This window comes from Pelodiscus sinensis, chromosome 2 (genome assembly GCF_052426305.1).
Source record: "Pelodiscus sinensis isolate ZL-2025 chromosome 2, ASM5242630v1, whole genome shotgun sequence".
NCBI lineage: Eukaryota > Metazoa > Chordata > Testudines > Trionychidae > Pelodiscus > Pelodiscus sinensis.
Window position 1 is genome coordinate 19432293 of NC_143053.1, and position 24840 is coordinate 19457132.

Sequence of the window (24840 nt, forward strand, 5' to 3'; positions counted from 1 at the left end):
AAGCTTCCTCCACAAAACCCCGGCAAGACTCCCAGCTAATGACGTTCCATGAAACTTCTTCCAGGAAAATTGCTTGAAACCGCTGAAGTAATATCTAGGATTTCTGCAGCCTGTTCTGCACGATTCATTCAGCCCTCGGTAGCTTAGACGTTATTAAATTTGCATGACTTTGTATTAAATAAATAAAGTGAAGCACAACAGCTGGGGCTACTCATCTCTCAGGCATATGCCATCCTGTGTCAGATCCAAGAAGGACTTGACAGTGTTGTAATTACCAAACTGGGTCAGTGGTTAAATAGAGTGCAAGGATTGTTATAACACTGACCACTTGGGCTTTGCAACTTTCTTTTTTAGTAACAAAATCTCAGCGTATGCACTGTATCAGAAGGTGCCTATGGACTCCAGCCTGTCTGCGAGGAATCCTTATTTATAGGACTAGCCTCTACTTATACAAGTAAGAGTATGTCAGACCAAACTCTTACTGAATAACACCATGCACTGAATAGGGTTCATGTTGCAAAATGTTTACTTGCAGAAATCCCATTCAGACATAGGAGAAAAGGTGACCTTGTGGGTTTCCAAGGTTTTGAGACCTACTCCAGATTCTGCTACAGACTGCCTATAAATCCAGTGTTCTCCCCAAGCTACCACCCATGTAGCATCAACAAGGTCTCAGTAGAGGCAAAAAAGTAAATAGGACAAAAAGGGGTGAGGTGTGGCAAGGGCACCAGATCATGGCACAGAAGTTTGGAATACAACTTGAGAGTGTCATTTGTTTTACTAGACCATACAGGCCATTGGGTTTGCCCACACAACACACCAAGCTTGGATCTAAGTGACCCATACCTGAAGACCTGCTGTGTTCAAGCCCGTACTTGTGCATCTGCACTGCATTGGAAACCTGGACCTCATAACCACGCTGCTTTGGCTGTACTGCACTGTTCAGACCAACTCAGAACTTCAGCATCTGGTGTGTATCCCAGGGCTGCCAGTGCCCTCACCAGCTGTAGCCATTCAAGAGCTCGTGCCATAGGGGACTGTGCACTTGTCTGTTGGTGTGACCCACAGGACTGGACCAAAAGAGGGTTGGGTGGCTTTAGACTGCAAACACATGCAGCCAAGCCATCAACAGAATCAGGTAGATTGTCTGTGAGGTGCTAGTGGACAGAAGGTTTTGACCGGCCAAGGGATTTGCAACCCAGCTGGTTCAACTGGCTCATGCCTTTTGCTTTAGCCTCATATTCCCCCTACGCTTCTGGAGAAGAGCCACAAGCACAGACAGGTGGGATTGTTCTGAAGACCGGGAATGACATGACTAACATTGGGTCCCGAACTTTCACATGAAGAAGCAAACATTCCTGGAGGTTTGTGATCAACTGGTCCTCCAGGACCAGAGCACTCACATGAAGGCCTACATTTTTAACTGTGAGAGTAATTAACCACTGGAACAACTTATCAAGGCTCCTGGCCAATGTTCCCTCTAATTTTTTTCATCCATATATGGATTTTCCCCTCTGGGTGCGGAATAAATTTTACATGCACCAAGGCATATGTGAATGTGCACCACCAGTAAAAACAAAACCTAGCTGTGGGCACTCTGCTAACCAGCTGGGCAGCATCTGAATCTCTCCTGAGTGGCTGCCCAAGAGCGCAGGTTACAGGGCACACAGATCATGTCAGATTCTCCAGCCTTGTCAACTTTTCAATCAACACTGGATGTTTCTCTGAAAGATCTGCTCTGAGGATTATTGCAGGGAGAATCTGATATGGTAGGAGATCTACTGATTTAGGTTTTGCTGGGATAACTCAATCCAATGTTGCAATCCCAGAAGTGTTACGTTAAGCTACACATTCAGATTGGCTTGTCGGTTTCATATCTGTATATAATCACAGGGCTAGATTGTGGCTTTTCCATCACAGCCCAGGGTAGTCCTGAGCAGCTCAGGAACTGCACCTGGAACACTACCTACCTGAGACACACAGGCCTGGAGGAGGGATTACCCTAGGACTAGGGGACCCTCCACTCCATCTTCTGGTGGATCATTTGGGAGGCTTTGACCATGCCCAGGATTAGGAGGGTAAGTGGTAGGAAGTGTCTAATGGAAGCAGGCACAAAGCACTCCTGGGTGTTTGATTTCATTGCCTTTCCCTGAGCAAGAGCTTGATGGAGAGGGAGCGCTTGGCTTTCTGTGGTCCTTGAAGGGGCCACAAAACTGGAGATGAGGGAGGTAGAGACACTAAGCCCTGAGGTGAGGGCAGGTAGCCTACACAGCCCAGGATGTGGGCTGAAGACTTTATTTGGGGAAGACATTGGACCTGTATATTTTGTTGGTCTGAATCCCTGGAAAGGGCTGGACTCAACAGGTGACCAGAGAGCTGAATCACTCGTCTAGAAAGGAGTCTGCCTGTCCACCACAGCGATCACCAGCAGGGGCTGCTAGAGATAGGGCAGAGTTGGGACCCAGGTACCTAACTACAAGGCAGCATCACTGGTAAGTGCTGCTGGCCATAGCTGCTTATGGAACCAATAGCATGGTAATGCAGAACTGCCTCTGTTCCCTTCCTTGGGGAGTAAATTGAACAAAATATAAGAACGCGAGAGGTTTTGGAGCTTGGCTTAGCTTCTCCATTTCGTGTGAGCTGCTTCAGATTTGGGCCTGGGCCAGTAGCTGAGTTTTGTTTATAGTTTAGAACAAGGGTTGGTGATGGAAGGGAGGGCGAGAGAAGCGAGTTTGCGACAGCGCTGGTGCTTTAATCTCTCGGGCTGCATCACTCAGCACCCTCATCCAGCACCTGCCTGCGGGAATTGGTGCTAGCCCTGACTAAGGCAGCCACGTCTCTTCTTCAACCGCAGGAGCCACGCCCCATGGGAGACGAACGTTACACCCAACAGAGTCAGGCTGGATGCATGCACCAAGTTCACATGGGAGCAGCACCTCCCCAGAGGAGCTCCAAGGGAAAAGACGGAGAGCTTAGAGCATTGCGACAGTGAGGATTCCCTCACCAAAGGTACCAACTAACTAAGGACTTGATGGTGCCATTTAAACATTGCCTTTGTCAGTGGAGCTACGCTTATGCTTTCTGCCTTAGGTGCCTAAGTGTACAGAGATTTTATACCGCTCAGGACCCCACAAAGGGACAAACACTTATTTCCCACCATCCTCTCTCTTGGTCAATGTACAGGGTGGTGCAAAGCTATGGTCCTGCAGTCTGCAATTGGGGGAGTAAGGAGGGAATGGTCCATTTGCTCTCTCTTGAGAGCAGGGCCTTCTATTCTGGCTGGAAGAAGAGGTGATATTCTCATTTCTCCCCCACCCCTCAGGGTACACCTACATATGGACCAGACACAATTTGGTCCTGAGGGAATAAATAACAAATACCTGGTGTTTTTAAAATTAGAAACTAGTGCGAGGGAGATGCTGAGTAGGACTACGCTCCTAATAGCACTTGTACAGCAAGCTGCTTCGCTGTGCTGCTAACATGTCTCTGCACGCACTGTGAGGTTAGTAACATGCCCATTGTGTTTGTCTGTTCGCTCTTCCATGAGTTTATAGCTACTTTATGTAACTAGCACACAGGGGCCACATACTACGGAGCTGGCTGGTGACATTTTTAGCTGCAGCTGGAGTTTTCTAAAAGCTGCACTCCTTTCCTTTTAGTTTTAATGATTCTTAAGGGCTAGTTCCAGCACTCTGGAGGAGAAAGTGTCCAGGCAAAATATTTTAGTGTGTCCCTGTGTGTTTGTGTCACACTCTGGAGGGTTCTCATGAACACTGAGTACTGTCTTCAGACACTTTTGAGCAGAATTTGGACCTATGTGTTTCAGATGCAGGAGAGGAGGACTTCTTTCTGCTCACATCAGAGTGCTCTGTGGTCGGGTCCGTTTTTTTCTATGCATTTTTCCAATATTCCTTGATCTTTCTACTCGTCACACTTGCTGACACCAGGAATGACCTTCCAAAGGCCAGGGCTCAAAGCTGCGGCAGTCTGTGGCATTGACATACATGTGAAGTGAAAGCTGTGGCCCACTGGGCAATGACATTTATGTCACTGAACAGCGTGCTGTAAGCTACAGCATGTTCTGAGAGTCTAAGGTCAGAAGGGACAGCTCTGATCATCTAATCCGACCTCCTGCATAACACAGGCCATAGAAATTCACCCGGTCACCCCACGTTCCACCCAGTAACCAGTGGTGTCTAGACACATGTAGCAGAGAATCACTTTATGATTGGGCATGATCTACAGACCTGTAGCAATCACTCTTCAGTCAGAACACAGAGTGAGGATCGCTAATGGATTTTAAGTGCCAGCCACCTCTTCACCCCACTGGGGCTTTGGTTCCTCTTCTGGAAAAAAAAATGGATCTAACTCTCATTTAATGAATAACTCTCAAAAGCCATGATGTCTCAGGTTAAGGGCTTTGCCGTGTCCTTCAACTCAGAGGCCATTCTTGAGGGCCTGGTGGGAGGAAGGACAAAGGGTAGTGGGAATCAAGCTAGCTTGTCCCCATTAAGGTTTCTTTCTCAGGAACAAATCGTATGAATTTAAGATTATATTTCTTATTCCAGGCAAAATTACATTGAAATAAACCCATTTGGCCTGATTTGCCACCTGAAGCCACTTTCAAACCACTTCACTAGCCTAAAGGGGGCAGCAATGGGGGAATCTTCCTTGGCAGAGGCCTGTGTAGCCAAAGTCAAGTGGCCCTGAAAGTCCTTTACTCCCTGTCCTAGAATCGGGTATGTGCCAGGGGAACAAAGGGGCAGGCTGGCAAGGGCTGCAGCCAGAACCCATTGCACTCTGATTGTTCTCTCTTTGAACCTGCTCTTGCTTGTGCTGAGGGCAGAGCAGCTCCCGCGCTGCCCTAGAACACCCATTGAGAGCAAAGGTTTAAAGGGCACAAGTGCTGCCACTTTTCCTTCCTGGCTCCAAGCCCAAGTCTAATGAATCAAGCCCATGGTGTCTCCATAGCTGAGATGCGCTATTCCAGGTCAAACCACACTCCCTATGGGCTGCTGAGTCCACATTAGCAAGATGGGAACAACTGTCCTCCTGCAGACTTCAAAAGACACCAGGAGCGCACAGCCTGGAGTGCAGTCAGTCTGCCAGGGAGCCTGATCACACCATTCGCAGGTGAGAGCAGCGTGCATGTGAGGGCAGGATCAAGCCCACAGCTCATAGCCTATGTGGGGGCTAGATTATAATAATTGCTGGGTGGATCTTAGTGTTGCTACATTCATATCACAGCAAAAACTCCTACATACGTTGACTGGCTTTTTGGTAGAATGTAACAGGGATGCTTCCTGGAGAAAAAAAAAAGACTCCAGAGCAATTATCTTGTTATTTCATTACTCTTCCCAGGCTGCTTTGTCATAAATCGCATTTCCATCCTTCGGGCTTGTGGGTGCAGAGCTGCTGAATGTGTTTAACATCTTTTCATCAGCTGACTACTACGGGATGACAGAGCTAGAAACTGAATAACTCATTAATAGTGCTGGGCGAGGTAGAGGGATCTTGTGGGCTTTAAGGTGGACCTCACACTCTCAATTATTTGTGGAAGGAATATAAGCTCTTTTCAACTTGCACTAGTTACCACTGAGCATATTTTTGTCACCAGTCCACAATGCAAGGAAACTGTGGGGCTGCTCTACATTGTTGCATCTGTTACCATTACATCTTCTCCACACTAGGGATGGTCTGCAAGAAAACTCCCCATTGCCAGGAGCAGTCCAGATGCACTGGTGTTAGCAATGGGCAGACCCCTAATGCAGCTGTACTGCCCACTGGCCATTTTAAACATCGTAACAGTGAGACCTGCTCTGCACAGGGTAGGATGCCACATGGTTTAAAACACCAGCAGGAGCTCATGGTCCTTTCTAGGGAAGGGCTCTTCATGTTGCAGGGGAATTTACGCTAGTGACTCTGTGTGTATGTGTGTGTGTGTTTATGCTAGTGACTGTGTGTGTGTGTGTGTGTGCGTGTATGTGTGTGTGTGTGTTTATGCTAGTGACTCTGTGTGTGTGTAATATTGCTAGCATAAGCACAGAGCATACACAAGAGGCACAGAGCCCACGTCCTGTAACAATGAATGGTCATACTGCCATCAAGTGGGCATACAGTGGAAAAGCAATGGGAAAGGGAAACTAGGTGAAAGTTCACAGTGCACAGGCATAGCTCAGGGGCTAAACATATCCACCTTTGTGGAAAAACCACAGAAGGGAAAAACTGGTCCAACCCCACAAGGGACAACTGAGGTGTAACCTCCTTCCCCCGTGGTGAGGATGGGAACCTCGTGAGAAAGGCAGGAGATGGGCAGCTTTATCTATAGAGGCTGGAAGTCTCTGGGAAACTAGGGTGTCTGCTGCATGGATCCCCAGCTGGGAAGGTGGAGATGAACACCGCTTGTCTTCCTCCCCTGGAGGGATATGACTCATCTGCCCCACCATTATCTTAGCTGTGCCCTCCTACTCCTCCCTGCAGGGGGTCATGCAGCAGTCTGCCATTGAGCTGGTCTCCTTTCCCAACGGGAGCATGGCCGATAGAGTAACTGCTGTCCGGCCTGTCCAAGCCTGTCCCTCTGTCACACTTGCAGCTCCCTTCCCTAGGTGGAGCTCCCAGAAAGCATGTGCAGTGTGACGGAGGGGAGGTGTATGCACTTCGGGCTCTGGACCCATCCCTGCAGTTATGTTGGGAACTTTCTATTCCTTTCCGCTTCTTTTCTCCCTTCTCAGTGCTTGGGCAGGACCATAGAGGCCTGGTTCACAGGCCTTCCAAGTGTCCTCTTCAAAAACTTAGCAAATGTGACAGTCCCAGCAAAGGTGTATCCAAGTGGGTGCCCACATGTTCCCCACACGCTAGTTCTAGTCCATCTCTTCTCCTGCAATACATTGTCTAGCCTTTTTCTTTTTAAATGCCAAGCCATGGGAGTCCCAAAGCTTTCGTTTGAAAGACTGTTTTTTTCTGTCTCTGAGAAGAAAAGGTCCAGGCCCTCTGCAGTATGGTAGCATTTCACAACAGCTATATATTTTACTTTAATATACAAACACAGTCGCAGATTATTCTAAATTGCAAATGGGCCTGTAGACAAACTGCAGATCCCAGCAATCTGGGATCCTTGTCCCAGCGTAGTGGCCATGTCCTCAACAAAGCAAATGCCCTCTTCTATCCTGTCAGCCCCACACAGTTCATACACTTGTGGGAGCTGAGCACACAGGAAGCGTCAAATTGATCTGCAAGCTCTAGACAGTGGGTAAGGGGTGCAATATATTCCCATGGTGCAAGGCTGCATGTGCATGGTCCTCACAAAGACACTGGAACAATTTGTATAGTGGGGGTGTTGAGAGCCATTAAACCAAACTGTAAACTCTGTGTATCACGGAAACCACTGCAAGTCTGGAGGTGCTGCTGCACCCCACCTGCCAGCCCCTTTGAAACCTCATATACCGAGATTAGAACAAACTTCTTCGAATTCTTCACCTTTCCACACCGAAAAGAACAAAGCAGAGAAGTTAGCCATGTTGGTCTGAGGGGTGTTCAGTGCATTTGGGGCCTGGCGATTTCTGCTTTATGCCTGTCAGCGTTTCGCACAGTGGAATTTGCCACAGGCCAGCTATGCGAGTTCCACATTCCAGATGACTATCGTGTAAGACAGTGTGTGTGAAATGCTCTAACGTGCAGGAAATTGTACCTTGTTTTTCAAACCATGCTGAGGGAAGGACCCTCTGAGGCCTCATCTGAAGGCACCTATTGTCTGGTAGCTGGGTCACTCTGGATCTAGGGAAACTCAGTGAACTGTACCTGCAGAATCAGATACAAACACTTCTGTCAGGTGGGGATGAGACTGGTTCATGTCTCTGATGGAAGAATTCAGGGACCAATCCTCAAAACCATGTTATTGCCCCAAATCCATAATGGCTCCTGACTCTGCATACAACACAGATCACCATCCCCAGGAGCTACTCCACTGGAATGGAGGGTGGAGACCACAGGAAGGGAAGACTGAGCCCAATTAGTCCCTATGAGGGGGCTTTATGAGGAGAAGTAATACTGTGGAGTGGGACAATGGGTCGGCAGCCTACTTGCCACACTGGACACCCTACTGAGGGCCTTTGAGAGTCTTGCTGGAAAGGGAAAACAACGTATTGAAGCTGGCCTCCCTACCAGCAGACATCTAGTAGGATTGCATCCCCTCTCCTTCCGGTGATGAGGGGACCCTCATTCTGTGAAGCTGAAAAAGTCCTCCTCTTTGGACAGTCTAAATATAAGCAGGAGTCAGGGGCCGTTATGGATCTTAGGCAATAAGATTGTTTTAGGGTTTGGTCCCTGGATTCTCCCATAAGTGGAAGGAGCCAGTCTCACTCCCATCTGACACAAGAATTTGTATCTAACACCTGCAGAATTTAATCATGGTGAATGGCCCTGTAGAGCTGAGTATGGAATTACAGCCCTGCTGTGCAATATAGTGGGATTATACCGGTTGTCTAAGGAAGAGGCACCATTTGTTCTTTGCTACATCCAGCAGGTTTTCAGAGTAATTTCTGTAGTACTTGTTGAGTTCTATAATTTTACAATTATACAATTTACCTTACAGGTAAAAAATAGTTTGTTTAGGCAGCAGGTTTTGAGTCGATCCCTATTTTGTCAATGGGAGTATTTCCCTCCAGTGACTTTAATTGTGTTTGAATCAGTTTCCTGGTGAGATGGGGCTGCTCCCACTGTCATATTCCCTCCCCATTTCCCTATGTAGCATTGCTTGGCTGGCTATCGGCCTGATTTGCAATCAGAAAGTTAGTTTTTTGGCTTCACGTGAGAAATCATCCCTCCCCCCCAATCCTTTGACTGTTTGCGTCAAGCAGTGCAGAGTGTCTGCAATGAGGCAGTTCTCCTGCGGTGGAGCCAACTCTGTGCGCCGAGCTTCAGCTGTTTTTTGGAGCGTGTCTGTTCACATCACTGAGCCGAGACTGAAGTAATGCAAATTACGAGATGTGGAAATGTGATCTCTTTATTCTGTAATTACTGCACTGTGAAATCTGAGACTAGAGATTTACTTTAATATTCTCACAGAGCAGGAGGTCCCCAAGATAGGGAGCAGGGGGAGGGAAGGCCAGCAAGGACAAATAGCATGGACCCATTTGTACTTGATTAAATATGTTGACTATAGATCATACCCTCCAGGGCAACAACCATCAGCAGCAGCATCCAGCTCATACCTTGGTGTTTGAAAGCAACTGACACTTTGTGGATACGTTCCTATGTAGTAGTTCAGGGATGGGGAGACTTTCCCTGGTGGCCTTACCAACTCTTGTGACGTCATTACAAGTTGCACAATTTTTAGCCTAACGCCCCAGGTTCTGGAGTCTTGTGGTTACATGAGCTGGTCAGCTTTTGTACTCGTCCCTCTATCCCCACTCTGATACGGTTCTAGCTATAATGAGCATGGAGAAAATCAAGAAAACACCTTAATGGCCTGAAAACCAGAACTCAAATAAAGACCCAAAAATGTGTAATTGTTTTAGTCTCACAAGTAGGAAGATCAGTATTGCTGATATTATAACAGCTTCTAGAGGCTTCAGTGAGGACCCTGCTGTGTTAGGTCCTCTATGAATATCGCCATGTCTCAAGAGGCCTATGTACCCTACTCTTCATTGCCCCAATATGGCTTAAAGTCCAGGTTAAAAAGTGAGAATTATTTACCATACACTGTGATCTTTCCAAGGGTGAGGTATACAGAGTTCTGCGGAACTTGAGTGTACACCGTCACTTAAGCCACTGCCAGTCTGGGTTGGGGGCAGGGGAGATGGAAAATCCATGCTAGATCTGCAAGACACTTTGATCTTAACCATGCTGATTTTCTTGTGTGTGCCTCCTCTCATTGTTGGCCTTCTTTTGCGGGGAGAGAAACTGGTCCAAGGACTACCCTTTGAATTTTTCTATGGCTTTAGGATCTCTTTGCTTTCACTGTGTACAACATATTCCATTTCAGGGCTATTGTAGCTGCTGCTTGGTTCTCTTACTAAGAAAAAAAAACCCGCACACAAATTGCAAAAAAAAATTACAGTCTTTCTTGTGTGGCACATGGTGGTTCCTCATTGCCATATTGGCAGTGCTACCCCTGCTCTCCCTGTGAGGTAACAGCATCCCCAGCCTGGACAGGATTTGAGTGTGGGGTAGATGAGCCCTGATCCCTGCCCTGGGCCAGCCATCAGTGGGTCACCCCGCCAGCCCGCCCCCTACCACTAGTGGGGTAGGCCCGGACTGCTAGCTCTCTACAAACAGCTGCCACCTCAGCACAGAAGGGTTGTGGGGATGCTGACATAACTTTGCCAAGACCCCCAGATTTTTCTGAAATGATGCCTCTCTTCTCTCAGTGCAGATCAAGAGGAGAGTCTGAGCAAAATATGGCCTGAGACCACTTTTATGTCGTCCCCCCCTCTTCACCTCTGGGGCTGGCGATGGATGTGCCAGACTCTGGTGTAAGTTAATGCTCTATGCCACCTTGGCTTCTCTCCACACTAGAGGGGAGCAAATCTTTAGGGAGCTTGGAGTGTACTTGGTTTCCAGCTGCTTTGTGCAACCAGCTCAGCTCAGCACAATTAGAATGCGAGGCAGCATGTGCACAAGAAGTTGTGAGCAGTTCTATTTGAAAACAGCTTTTCAGCATGTAGAATTGAAGCCCTTTATGCCGATCTCATTTACACCTGTCTAGCAGTGGGATAAGGCCATTGCCTACAATGGCATTGCTTCTGTATGTAAGTGCAAGTGCTATCCAAAACCAGCTCAGTGTCAGGAAAATGAGACGCAGAAAACACTGATTAACAGCATTGTTCTCTACAGTATATTTTCTAAATACATAGCATCTGCTTTGCCCTATAACACATTAACGGCTCCAAAGAAGCCATTCCAGTCAATTGAGTCAATGATGCCCAAACTAATACTCTCTTAAGTAGAATAGTGATAGAAATGTAGCCGTGTTAGTCTGGTGTAGCTGAAACAAAATACAGGACTATGTAGCACTTTAAAGACTAACAAGATGGTTTATTAGATGATGAGCTTTCGTGGGCCAGACCCACTTCCTCAGATCAAATAGTGGAAGAAAATAGTCACAACCATATATACCATAGGATACAATTAAAAAAAATGAACACATATGAAAAGGACAAATCACATTTACCTTCCTCCCCCCTGCCCTGTATTCCCCTTCTGTTCTGAAATGTGATTTGTCCTTTTCATATGTGTTCACTTTTTTTTTAATTGTATCCTTTGGTATATATAGTTGTAACTATTTTCTTCCACTGTTTGATCTGAGGAAGTGGGTCTGGCCCACGAAAGCTCATCATATAATAAACCATCTTGTTAGTCTTTAAAGTGCTACATAGTCCTGTATTTTGTTTCTCTTAAGTAGGGCTTTGATGCAATAAACTACAACAGTTCTAGAAGGAGTTGTTACAATTTACTAGAAGGTCACTCAGTTTCTCTGAGTGGCCTGTGATCACAGCTATTTTGGAGGCATTATAAGTGTCTGATGGGTTAATGATCTGCTAAATAAGAAGTCTTGAAGCAGAGACCTTGGCAGAGTGCATGCTACTGGCTCAGTCATACCAAAAATGCATGTATTTATAAAACCATAAGTATTGGTGGTAGTTATTACCCTGTCTGGAAGCCCTAGTCTACACTAGGGAATTATTTCAAAATAACTTCCCTTCTTTCAAAATAATAGGTGGGCCGTCCACACTACCAAGCCCGTTATTTCAAACTAACAGGCTGGTTATTTTGAAATCTGTACTCCTGCTTTCCTCGGGGAACAAGCTTATTTCAAAATAGTTATTTTGGGAGTTATTATTTCAAATGTAGTTATTTTGAAATAATTTCCTAGTGTAGACATGCCTGAATAGACTTGCTTCTATTTTGTGCTATTTATTTTGTCTTTTATTTAAAAAACCTCCTCGTCATCAACCAGTCTTGCAAAGTCATCATGAAAACTGGTACTTTCAGAGCAGGAACAAATCTGTTCATCCATTCTTACAGCAAAACATTGAAAAAATGGATAGGGTCCAGCTCCGAGGTCTGGCCACCCTCCACGCAGCACAGAACTGGAGAGGTAGTGATAAAGATGGCTTTGCAGCTTCAAGGCTGCTCTAACTTTCCATCACAGTGCAGCTTTCTGCCCCCTTTCCCTCCTGGCATGCACTGAGGGAGCTGACAGGAGGACAGTGTAGGTTTAGGGCATTGTGAAATATAAGCTGAGATGCCCACAATACATAACACACTGAAGTACAACAGAGGCAACCAGGGAATGGCAAGCAAGTTTTCCAGCACTTATCTAAGGGTAGAAAGACCATTTTTATCCACTGACTCGAGCAGTGATGTTTCCAGGTAGATTCTGGATGAATCCCCACTCTGCAGACGTCTCTCCTTCCCTCTGTGCTGTTTGTGTGGATTTTCTGATACTACTGGATAGAATATGGAGCTGTGAACTCCAACAATAATCCTCCATTTTGGAAGGTGGGGCTCTAGCCTGCCTGGGGCTGAACAGATTATGGCAGATCACAGTTTACAATAGCCTCTCAGGACCATTTTATGTTTTAATAAAGATAATCACTGTTAAACACACAGCTCTTGCTGCTTAATGTAAAGAACACCACTTTATTTAGGCACTAGAGGATTTACCCCATATTGCCAGGGTCCTGGGGGGGGGGGGCACTTAGGACAGGGAGTGGTGGTGAAGGAGTCAGGCAGGGGGTTAGGTCTGTGGAGGCGGGGTTCAGGTCAGAGGTGGGGTGCAGGATTGAGGGCAGGGAGCTGAGAGGATTCGGGAGCTCAAGATAGAGGGCTCCGGGGGGGGGGGGGGGGGGGGGACACCTCAGGACAGGGGTCTCAGGGCAGAGGGTGGGAGTGTAGGATTCAAGACAGGAGGTGGAAAGCCAGAGGGAGGGAGCCTGAGGATGGCACTCCTCCAGCAGTGTCTCCTCCCAGGGGGCTGGGGTTGCACACCCTGACCAGCAGCTCCTCCTGGGGAAGGTTCTGGGGACTGGCCCCAGCCTCCAGCCGCTCCCCGCCCCCCCCCCCCCCCCCCCCCAGCCTGCAGCTCTTCAGAGCCAGGCCACAGTTCCTGGTCCTGGTCTCTCCTTGGGAGGGCCTGTCCTCTGGGTTGGAAGTTAGGCCGTGGGTCTCTTCCTCTCTTGTGGGGGTGGCATCTCCTCCAGAGTGGGTGGGGGGGCACAATTCCCTGTCCCTGCCTTTTGGGGGGGGCATCTCTCAGAGGGGGAAGTCTGGGTGGCACAACCCATCCCCAATGCTAGTCCCAGGGGAACCATGATGGCAAGACCAGTGGGCAAGGGGCTTCCCCGTCCAGCACTGTTTGGGGTAGGGCAGCACTTACCCAGTCTGGTGGCCAGGAACACGGGAAGCCCTGTGCCTAGCTGGCCACTCTCCTGCTTGTGTGGGTGCCCCACAGTGGTCACTCTACCACATAGCTGTCCCTCTGATCAGCCCTCTTTCTTTCTATGTTATGGAAAACAATCCCATTCCAGGCACTTCCCATTTTCCTGGCACAACCAAACCCTGACCTTGCTTTAATTTAGGATGAGAGGAAGCTGCATGCCAAATTTGGTGGTCCTAGTTCTTACCATTTAAGAAGAGTTCTTGAACAAATGCACTCGCAGATGGATGGGCAGACTCAGACAGACAGATACACAAACTCTCTAAGGGTATGTCTAGACTACATGCCTCTGTCGCCAGAGGCATGTAAATTAAACTACCCGACATAGTCAATGAAGCCGGGATTTAAATATCCCCCGCTTCATTAAAATAAAAATGACCACCATGCTGTGCCAGCTCAACTGAACTTTGGCACAGCGTGCGAGTCAAGACATGGATCGGTTGACAAGGGAAGCCTTTGTCAACCGCTTCCCTATGCCTCGTTTCACGTTTCACGAGGCATAAGGGAGTGATCAACAAAGGCTTCCCTTGTCGACCAATCCGTGTCTTGACTCGTGCACTGTGCCAACAATCAGCTGAGCCGGCACAGCGCGGCGGCCATTTTTATTTTAATGATGCCGGGGATATTTAAATCCCGGCTTCATTGACTATGTCAGTATGTCTAATTTACATGCCTCTGACGACAGAGGCATATAGTCTAGACATATGCTAAGAGGTAGATAGATTAACATTGTAAAACACAAATATGTTGAGTTCATATTCCATCCCTCCCGTATTGTTTTTTATTCTGAATCTCAGCTCTGAGTTGGCTGGACATTGATAGTTTGACTTCCTCTGCTTTCTTTCTTTCAAGTGTATTTACATGCTGGTAGCTGAAGCCAGGTTCTCACAAAGCAAGGCCACGTGGCCTTTCTGAAGCAGCAACAGGGTGAGTATTCTGAGGGGTACATGTGTTCATTGATCATCAAGGTGTTGACGCTGTGAAGAAGAGCAAAGGCTTGTTAAACCCGAAAAGAATTTTTTCACTTGACAGTTGTGCTTCGCTGCTGAAGTACATGCCAGACAGTGACTGATAATATATTGATAGTTGTACTTTCTTAAAAATAAACTGTGCTATGTAGGACATACCATAATTATTGCCACAGCAACAATTTTTCATTCTAAGATGTGTAGGTGTATTTAGATGGGAGGCTTAAAGGGCTGCCTGGAAGAACACAGTCTTATGATTAATGATTAGAAATAGCATACATATTTTATATGTACTAACTGGGATGGTTCATGATTATATGAATCCCTGATGATAAATCATCACCTTTCTTCCATTGCTTTCTATATAATGTGGACAACTCTAAACCCCTGAATGGGTATCCAGCTATAATTCACTTCACTGGGTCTGTTTATGTCATAAATAGACAGATCATGGTTCAGTCAGTTTATCTGCTCTATCCACTGCTTGCTAGCAGCAAATATAAACTAACACAGAAGAAGCCAACAGCAACATTCAGAGCTGGAAACAGTTTTTCCCAAAGCACAAAGGAGTTCAGAGCTTGGGTGTTAGTTCAGACCTGTCTTTGCAAAACTAAAATATATAATAATAGCTTAAGCTTATGGGATGTTACCTTTTTTCAAAGGATTGTAAAGCTTTTCACAAACTAGATACACAGAGAAATGCACCTACCTTTCAGGGTGAGTGTAGCAGGCAAGTGACATAATATATTATGAAATTGAATGTGGAGGAATAATTACAACCAGTAGCACAAAGGCATAAGGGAACCATCACTGAATCTGTGAGACTTAGTTCTGCTCTCATTTACACTGGTTTCAACCTACTGTAACTCCAGTGACACAACCATGGAACTACACCAAAGGAGTTAACACAGATAAACACATAACGCAAAATAGAACAAAACTAGGCTTTTAAGCCATGTCTACATTAGGGGTACGTCTAGACTACAGGCTTTTGCCGACAGAGGCTTTGTCAACAGATATTGTCGACAAAGCTTCTGTCGACAAAGAGCATCTAGACTACATCCAGTTCTGTTGACAAAGCAAGACGCTTTGTCGACATGAGAGTGTAGACGCAAAAGACAGTGTAGATGTGTGGGGGTTTCCGGGTGCGATCACCCCCTCTTGGGCCAAGAGGGGGGGTCAGCGAACCCTCGTGTCCCCCTTTTTGGGCCTATTCGGCCTCGGAGCCCCCAACGGGGAACCCCCGGTAACGGGTGCGATCACCCCCTCCCAAGGGGAGGCGGGGTCAGCGAACCCGGCGACAGTCACCCGCCCGAGCGGGGTGGGGCAGCCGGCCCCTGGTCCAACGTTTCCCCTTGTGGGGTCGTAACTCACTGCGGCTCTCTGCGCCAGCCGCGGGGAGTGGGATACTCCCTTCGGGGAGGGAGGGGGACCCGGTCCCGCCCTCTCTCCGGGTCCCAGCCCGGGGCCCTGGGTGCCGGGGCTTGCTAACGCCCCGACGCGGTGGACGAGGGAGCTAATCCCTCCGAAACTCGTCCACCCATGGTCGCCAAAAGCGCCCTGCCCCGGACTCCTTCCTCCCCCCGGGCGGTGCCCGCCAATCGGGCCCGCCGCCTTCCCACCTACCCTGGTTCGGGGTCTCGTGGGGTCTCGCTTCCCGACGTATCCTCGGGGGATCGCTCTGAGGCGCCGTTCCGTCTCCGCGCGTCCCGCTCCTGCTGGGCGCGGCGCGGTGGGGTACGCCCCCCATCAGCCGACGGGCTGAGGGACCGCCAGGGGCAGTGGCTGTCCCGAAGCCCCCGGGCCCAGCGCCGGGCTGGTAGCCGCGGGGTGTGCCGCCCGGGCTCCGTCCTGCCTCCGGCTCGGTTCCTCTGCTCCTGCCGGGAGCCTGCCTCCTCCTGTGCCGGCGGCCGGCCCTTTTGAGCTGGCCCGCCGTATTCACCGCTCCTGGGGACTCCTCCCCTTCCGGGCACGCCGCCGTGCAGCGTCCTGCCGCCCAGCCGATCCGCCCCCCCCCCCCGCCCCCGCCGTCCGGCAGCGCGGGGAAGGAGCCGGCACGGCGCAGCCGGCGCAGGCGCAGGCGCGGGGGGAGTTCCCCCGCCCGCCACCGCCGCCGCCCGCGCGAGCTGGGGAAACGCCGGAGAGCCGGTTCCCCGGCGGCAATCTCCGGGGGATCGGGGTTCTGGCCGTCCCGCCCCCCGATCAGTGACAAGCTGTCACAAGATGCAATAACACCTTCTGTCGACAGAACTCTGTCGACAAAAGGCATTATTCCTCATAGAATGAGGTTTACCACCGTCGACAGAACTCAGTGGTAGTGTAGACGCAGGTAGGGTTTTGTCGACAAAATTGGACTTTTGTCGACAAAAACCTGTAGTCTAGATACACCCTAGGAAATTATTTCAAAATTACTAAATTCAACTTAATAACTCCTGATTTAATGCATTCGAACTAGCATGTCCACACTACGGGGAAGCCTCAAAATTAGTTGGAGGCAGGCTCCATTACTGGAGATGCGCTATCTTGGACTTAGTGCCCCAGAAAGCTCTGGGGAGTAATTAGTTTGAATAGCAGCACCAGAGCATCCATACTATCGCTATTTCAAAATAGCTATTTTGGAATTGGTGTTACTCCTGATGAAAAGTTTCTCTCGAATTGTTGCAAGTTTTTTGATCAGCAGTAGAGCTTATCATAAAAGATTCTTTTTGAACCCCAGCATATAAAAAAGTTTGGACCAAACTTTGGTGAATCCCCCACCTTTTTCCTGATGGCTTGCCTCATTAGATAAGGGTTAATGCGGGGGGAGGGGCGGAGGTGCTGAGGCCATTAAGCAAACATTTCAGAGTCTTCATACAGTTGCAGTGATTCCAGTCTAAAAATGGGATGGGAGATTTTTGGTGGGAGGGAAAGGTTCCACACTCATCTCATATCTCATCTAATTAAATCAATCATTTCTTAGGCCAAATGGGACCATTGTGATCCAGTCTGACTGCCTGAATAACACAGGCCATAGAATTTCCTCAAAACAATTCCTAGAACAGATCTTTTAGAAAAATATATAATCTTGATCTTAGAATTGTCAGTGGTAGAGAATCCATTACAACCCTGCATAAATTGTTCCAGTAGTTATCTATGAATCCATTCTCTTAGCAATATCTCCCTGCTAATTCCCTATTACTAGGGCAGATCAAAATTTTCCCATCAAAACTATTTTTCTATGGCTGGGATGGGATTTGGGTTTTTTTGGAAGTCTGCTTCTGTAAAAAGTTCATTCAGATATCCTACCCAAGTGCATCATGAGAACTGTAGTTTGGGTGTCTAGTCTATTCTTCCTATGGACTGAGCTCTCTTGCCAGATTACATCTCCCATGATGCAACACTCTCTCTTCCCTATGAAAAATCATGGGAGTTGTAGTTCAAGCCAAGTAGCTTAGCTTAAAATATTTCATTTCCAAATAGTCAAGATTTGTTTCCCCCTCTGTCAAGGTTCTTCCCCACTCTGGCATTCCGAGTGCAGAAGGTGGGGGCCCATAGGAAAACTTAAATACCTTGCCTCTATACGCTTCTGCTTACACAAACTCCCCAAGCTCACAGATTTCCTGGCCTTGGGAGGTAGCTGCCACCATCAAATGTAAAAAAACCCACCCTTCTTCTTAAACCCAGAAAGAAGCACTTGAACTTATTCCAGAGAGGTCTCCTTCCTCCCCCCCCCCCCCCCCAAGCTCTTTTACCACAAGAGAGCTTGAAGAAAAAAAGAGAAAGCAAAAAACAGCAATCTCCGATAGCTGACATTTCAGTCTAAGCATGCATACACAGACCTCCTGCTACATTCCAGGACACAAGAATCAAATCATCACCTTAAAAAGATGATTTTATTAACATAACAAAAAGATATACTTGATAAAGCATACTTGATTGCTAGGTGTTACAGAGCAACTAAAAAAAGAACAGATTAAAACACAGAGGAAAAAGTGGTAACTCTGGGTGCAGCTTAGATATAGTGAAGTGGGGGCACATGGATTTAACACAGAGAAATTTAATCAAAAAACAAAACAAAGAAAAATAGCCTGATCATGACTAATACATTTTTCTGTCTACTCATGATCCCTACTGATTCGTACTTCCAGATCTAGTCCATTTCCATGCCCAATATTCCTTGTAGACATGGTAGTTCTGCCTGGTTCAATTCATCTTGCTTCCCGCAGCTCCTTATTTAAAACCTCACACAAAGGAAACAGCAGGCAGGTAAATCTTTCAATTTAAATTTCAACACCTTCTGCCATTAGCTATTCTGGCTCCCTTCTAGCATCCCCTAACTACCTGAGTTTAGCTCTTTAGTCACCAAATGCTGGCTATCACATGCCCCCCAAATCATAGATGATGCTGGACAGGCTGGCCCACAATGGCTGTGATTTCTTACTGGAGGTTTAGGAGAGAACATAGTTAATAATATACATGCATACACTAAATTCACTATTGAATACACAAAGAACTAAACACGATCCCCCACATGCATGTAATACATGACTTCAATACAGGAAGAATTTTAACTGGCTTAGTCTGGGAAACTTTCACACGCCCTTAGCTGTGCTCAGACCCGGCCTGGTCCGTCACACTCGCATGCTGTGCCGATGATCAGCTGAGCCGGCACAGCGCGGCGGCCATTTTTGTTTTAATATTTAAATCTCCACTTCATCGACTATGTTGGGTAGCCTATTTTACATGCCTTTGCCGACAGAGGCATGTAATCTTTGTTAGAAGCTCCTGACGTGTTCTATGTCAAAGACCAAGTCTTGGTGAGCCAACTTCCACCTAAGGAGTTTCTTGTTAGTCTCTTTGACTGTGTGAAGCCACTTTAGAGCAGAATGGTTAGTCTGCAGATGAAAGTGCCATCCCCAAATATATGGTTGTAGCTTCTTTAAAGCATACACAATAGCATAGCATTCCTTTTCGGAGACAGACCAGTGGCTTTCCTTCTCCAAGAGCTTTTTACTGAGGCACACAACAGGGTGGAATTGTTGATCTAGCCCTGTTTGTATCAAAACTGCCCCCACACCACCCTTTGACACATCTGTGGTGACGAAGAAAAGTTTGTCGTGGTCTGGGGCCCTTAGGACAGAGTCAGACATAAAAGCAACCTTAAGCTGCTTAAAAGCTTCCTAACACTTCTCAGTCCACTTAACTGCATTTGGCTGCTTTTTTTTCTTGTCAGGTCTGTCAGTGGTGTGGCAATCTGATTGTAGTACAGTACAAATTGCCAGTAATATCCTGACAAGCCTAAGCAGGATTGGACCTGTTTTTCTGACTTAGGGTCAGGCCAGGTTTGGATAGCCTCTACTTTAGCCTTTAGAGTATTGATAGTCCCTTGACCCACCTGATGTCCCAGGCAAGTTACCCTGTTTAGGCCTATTTGACACTTCCTAGCCTTAACAATCAGCCCTGCCTCCACTGGAAGACAGCGTGGAGGTATTCTAGGTGTTTTGCCCATGAATCAGAGAATACAGCCACATCATCTAGAGAGGCTACTGCAGATTTGCCAAATCTAGCTAGCAGATTATCTACAAATCTTTGGAAGGTTGCAAGTGCATTGCATAGCCCGAAAGGGAGAACATTAAATTCATACACCCTCCACATGTGTAATGGAGGCTGACTTTTCCTTGGCTAACTCATCCAGAGGTATCCCTTGGTTAAGTCTGGGGTGGAGATGACCTGGGAACATCCCAGTTTCTCTAATAGCTCATCTGTGCAGGGCATTGGATAGTTGTCTGGGCGAGTTACGGAATTTAACTTACAACAGTCCATGCAAAAGCAGATTTCTCCATCTAGTTTGGGAACTAGGACTACTGGAGGGGCCCATGAACTCTCAAAACAACAAATTACACCCATTTCTAACATGTCCTTGACCTCCTTTTCTATAGTAGGTCAGTGCCTTTTCTCCGGCAGTGCCTTTTGTGCTGGTGCAGTTGCTGCTGTAGGCTCTATGGTGCCCACAGCTGCTGGTTCCGATTCTGGCACTGGCTGCTCCATCAGTTCCTGCTCTTGGGCTGGTTCCACCTGGATTCCAGGAACTGGACTCACTGCTGCTGTTGCAGTCATTGGTCTGAGGTCTAGTTCCGCTATCTCCGTCTAGGACTCCAGCACTGGGGTGTCTGGGGATACAGACTGGACCCCTGTAGAAGACTCAAGAACCAGGTTAGGTGTGGAGGCCTGCTTAGCCCTGCTGCAGGTGATCATTCACACCTTCTTAGCCTGTCTCACATGGTTGGCTAAGTCCTCTCCCACTGGCATAGAAATGGAACAATCATCCTAGACTATAAAAGTCCAAATTCCTGACCAGCTCTTGTACATAACATGGCTGTAGGCAGGTCAAAAGAGTCTGCCTTGGAAGTGTAACTTGGGCCTTTGTATTGATGAGTCCAGGGTCCACTAGGGATTAGTGGATTGCAGACACCTGTACTCCAGTGTCTCCATGCAATCACCTTCTTTCTGCTCACACTTACAGTTTCCCTTCACTCTGGGGGTATTGGGGAGGCATCTGGGCCTGAGGATTCTTGGTGTGACCCCGGTGGAATGAACTGCCCTCTGCTGGTGCTCTTGGGGCAGTTGGCCTTCACATGCTCCAGCTCATTACATTTAAAACATCACCCAGCTGGCCTGTCACTGGAGCGAGGTGGGTTGCTAGAGAATAGGGTTGTGGGATGGGAGGGTGTCTGGGGTGCAGAGGGCTCCTCCCTACAAGGTTGGCCCATGGATTGCCCTCGGTGGTGGGATGTCATCTCTGGGCCCCTTTCCGATTGTCCCTCAAATGTCTGTCAGTTTTGTTTTCCTTTGTCACCTCCATCCACCCAGCTCTGATTCTCCCCATCTCCCCTATCTCAGATGTAGCTCTGCAGCCCAATAGGAAGGTCCCCCTAGGAACTGTTCCATTTGTATCAGGAAAGCTAGCTCTTTCATAGTCTTAAATGTCTTCTCCTGATATCCATGCTCCACAGTTCATTTTAATCTTGTAGGCACACTGAGGCAACTCCATGTCCAATTTCCACCTTATGGCTCTGAAATGGCGACAGCCATGTTCGGCGGTGAGCTCCATCCTAAGTCCGGCCTCATTTAAAAAATTCATAGTTATTAATGTGTTCCCTAGGCATTTCAGCCACCACTTTTGTTAAGGGTCCACTGAGTTGTGATTTCAGCTCCATCATGTACTGGTCTCGGGGTATGTTGAACCTGAGACAGGCCTACTCAGAATTCTCTAAGAAAGCCTTTACATCTTCTTCCATCCAGTACACCAGGTATTTCTTGAGATGGGGAACATTAGTGGGAAGAGGGCTGTTAGTTGGTGTAGTTGGAATGCCCGGCTTCTTAGCTTTCTCCAGTTCAGCTTCTAACCACCTCATTTCCACTTCTGCCTTCACACGCTTTTGCTTCTCCTTTGATTCTAAGCACCTGGTCTCTGCTTCTGCTTCTAAGAGCCTTTGCTTCTTCCTCTCCTCTTCTTCTAAGTGCTCCATCTGCATTAAAAACTCCATCTTGTTCCTAGTTAGAGGTCTGTCTGTCTTAAGGACTCTCTCCCACTCTAATGACAGTGGTAGGGTAGGGGCATGGCTGCCATCTTCCGCTCCTGCCCCCACAAGATTACTTCCCCCTGGCCTAACAGGGACATTCTCCTGTCCCTTCACTTCATATGAGTCTTCCCTGGAGGTAGACATCTCGCCCTGATCTGAGACTGTTTTCACCTCAGTGTGTTGTTTTGGGAGGGTTGTAAGAGTGAGGGTGGAAAAACACACTAGTAGTTAATGTATGATAGAAAAATTCCCCATTTAGCTGGAAAGACAGAGGAAGAAACAGCATTCTTAGTTATCCAGTAACATGTTGGGCCAAATTCTGCTCTTATTTAAATTGCTGCAATGATGCAATTACGCTGTTAAACCAATAGAGTTAAGCCAACTTTTCACTGATCTAACTGAGATCAAAATTGGACTCATTGTTTGTTTAAATTTCTGTGTACCCCACATAAATAGCTTAAACAAATACTCTTTGCCCTCAAAAGGGCTTGAACAGCTGGTCTTTATCAACTTATCTAAATGTCAAATACCATTTGCTTAAATTTGCATAGGATTTCCATATTTGTCCATTTGATTAACTATCCAGTCATCCACAGCTGCAAAACAAAAGGTTTTATGAGAAGCTTTTGGGGAGGAACTAAGAGTGGGATTCATTCTTTTCTTCTTCAGCAGATATTTGCATGCTGGCACATACTCTGATTCCATGTGAGAAAGGAAAGAAATAGTCAAAATGAAGCTTATTCACCACTATATATATGACTATTAAGATAGAGATGGGAATTATGGTCCAGACATAAGTGTTTGAGAATGGTGTTAGTGCTCTGTTGGTGGGTACAGGGGTTGCAGACCCAGCATCTATTTCACTCTTTGCCACTGACTTGCTTTATGGCTTTAGTGAAATCACTTCTCTTTTCTGAGTGTCTGCTCTGCCTTATACCTTTTGTTAGTCTTGTCTCTTTTCAGATGGTAAGCTTTTCAGGACAGGGACTGTCTCCTACGATATGTTCGTATAATACCTAATACAGTGCCGTCCCAGTCTTGATTGAGGCCTATAGCAGATGGATCAGTAGCTGGGAAAGTTTTGGATATTTGTTTGGGGTGGGGGGACAAGAAGAGATTAACTGTTTCTTGATATTCTTCAATTCCTCCACCTGTTTATTGTGGAGGAGGTTGCTTCTCCTCGGAGCTGTAAAAGTTAACATACTTTTGGGCTATTGTTTCTAGAAATGATTGGAATTAACATACCAGGTTGCAACAGTGGCGAGATAGGCTGGTATCTTGTCTCTGAGGGTACATCTACACAGCAACATATTTCTAAATAACTAGAGTTATTTTCAAAATAACTTAGTCTGCATCTACTCAGTAGGCGGTTATTTTGAAATAATGTTGAAATACTGTCAAGCTGGCAGACTTCTTACTCTGACTCCTGTAACTCTCATTGTACGAGGAGTAAGGGAAATCAGAGGAAGAGTGCTCTATTTGGAAATAAGTGCTGTGTAGACGCTCCCAATTTTGAAATAAGCTATTTCAAAATAAGCTACACAATTGCTGTAGCTCAATTTGTGTAGCTTATTTTGAGTTAAGCCCTGCTGTGTAGACGTACTAGAGGGTGTTCAGTAAGTCCTGAGCTGATAGAATCCCCATAAATGACAACCATAGAGCAACTACTCCATAAGAGAAATTTCTTCCAAATCCTAGGCACGAAGGTTTACATTCCTTAGAACTTGTGATATGCTATCTGTGACTGTTGTTCTCATCCACATAGATATTTGACCAATACTTTTAAACCAATGTGCTTAATTGTAGCTTACTTAGATGCCTAAATATGGAGTCAAGAGCCTAACTTTAAGCACCAACGTTTAAAGCTTTTGGCTATCTTATTAGGATTTTTAAAATTCTGCTGAACTCATTGAATTCATGTGGCAATGAGTTCCACAGATGAATTATGCATCATGTAATTGAAAAAGAGTGTTCTGTATATATGTTTTAAATTTGCCTATTTTATTATCTCCTTCTCATTGATTAATGAGAGCCAGCAAGTAAAAGAACATGATTTACTTTTTCTGATTTATTAATTTATTTTCTACCCGGTTACAATTTTCTGTCTTCTTTCCTTTCTAAATGAGATGCTCTCAGCTGATGTAAATTAGAGCATTCTCGAGGTCAATAGAACTATGCTGATTTTGATCGGCTGAGATTTCAGCCCTCAGTTTTTCTGCATGGACTTTCTTTCGTGTCCTTGATCATTTTTGCCATAGTCTCTGAACCCTTTCTACTTCTAGATCTCTTTGTGGCTGCTGTGGCCAGACTTGACCATAGAATTCAAAGCATGCTATTAAGTAGTATAATATTTTCAGTATTATTTTCTATTCCATTAATTGCATATCCTAACTATTTGTTAGAGTCTGGCTTCTATGGATGAATGAAATGTTAATACTGAGCTGTGCAAGAAGGGACTTTCTTTCAACAAGTAAAATGTCTTTTGATCTGTGATCCAAACAGGTGTTTGTAACATTCTACACTCACTATTTTACCTGTGGAACTTTAAAAAGAAAGGATCCAATCATAATGCTCTTTGAAAGCAAACATACTCCTAATAATAATGAATAATAATAATAATCACCCCTTGAGGAAGTTCAAGTGATTTTTAAGGGAGGTGTTTCATGCAAATTTTCTCACTTTCACTGGTATTTATTTGCATTATCCACATTCCTTTTCCTGAAGTGTTTCTCTCCTTCTTTGCCCATAAACTTTATTTGGGTTCTGTAGTTAGCATTTTATTTCCTTAATAGCTGACTTCATCTCCTCAATGGTAACTGTTCTTTGTTAGCTGATAGTAATTGATAACTTTTAGAATCATATGAAAATCTTA

At 46.4% G+C, this 24840-nt stretch overlaps 1 long non-coding RNA gene across 1 annotated transcript in view; it reads left to right on the forward strand.

Moving 5' to 3' along the window:
- The first annotated feature begins 2104 nt into the window (after nt 1-2104).
- The window catches only part of LOC112545869 (uncharacterized), a 132851-nt gene continuing 110115 nt past the window's right edge, over nt 2105-24840 (forward strand). Inside the window, exon 1 of the long non-coding RNA XR_016348681.1 lies at nt 2105-3009. This is a non-coding gene — a long non-coding RNA (uncharacterized LOC112545869). The remainder of the gene's footprint in view (nt 3010-24840) is intronic.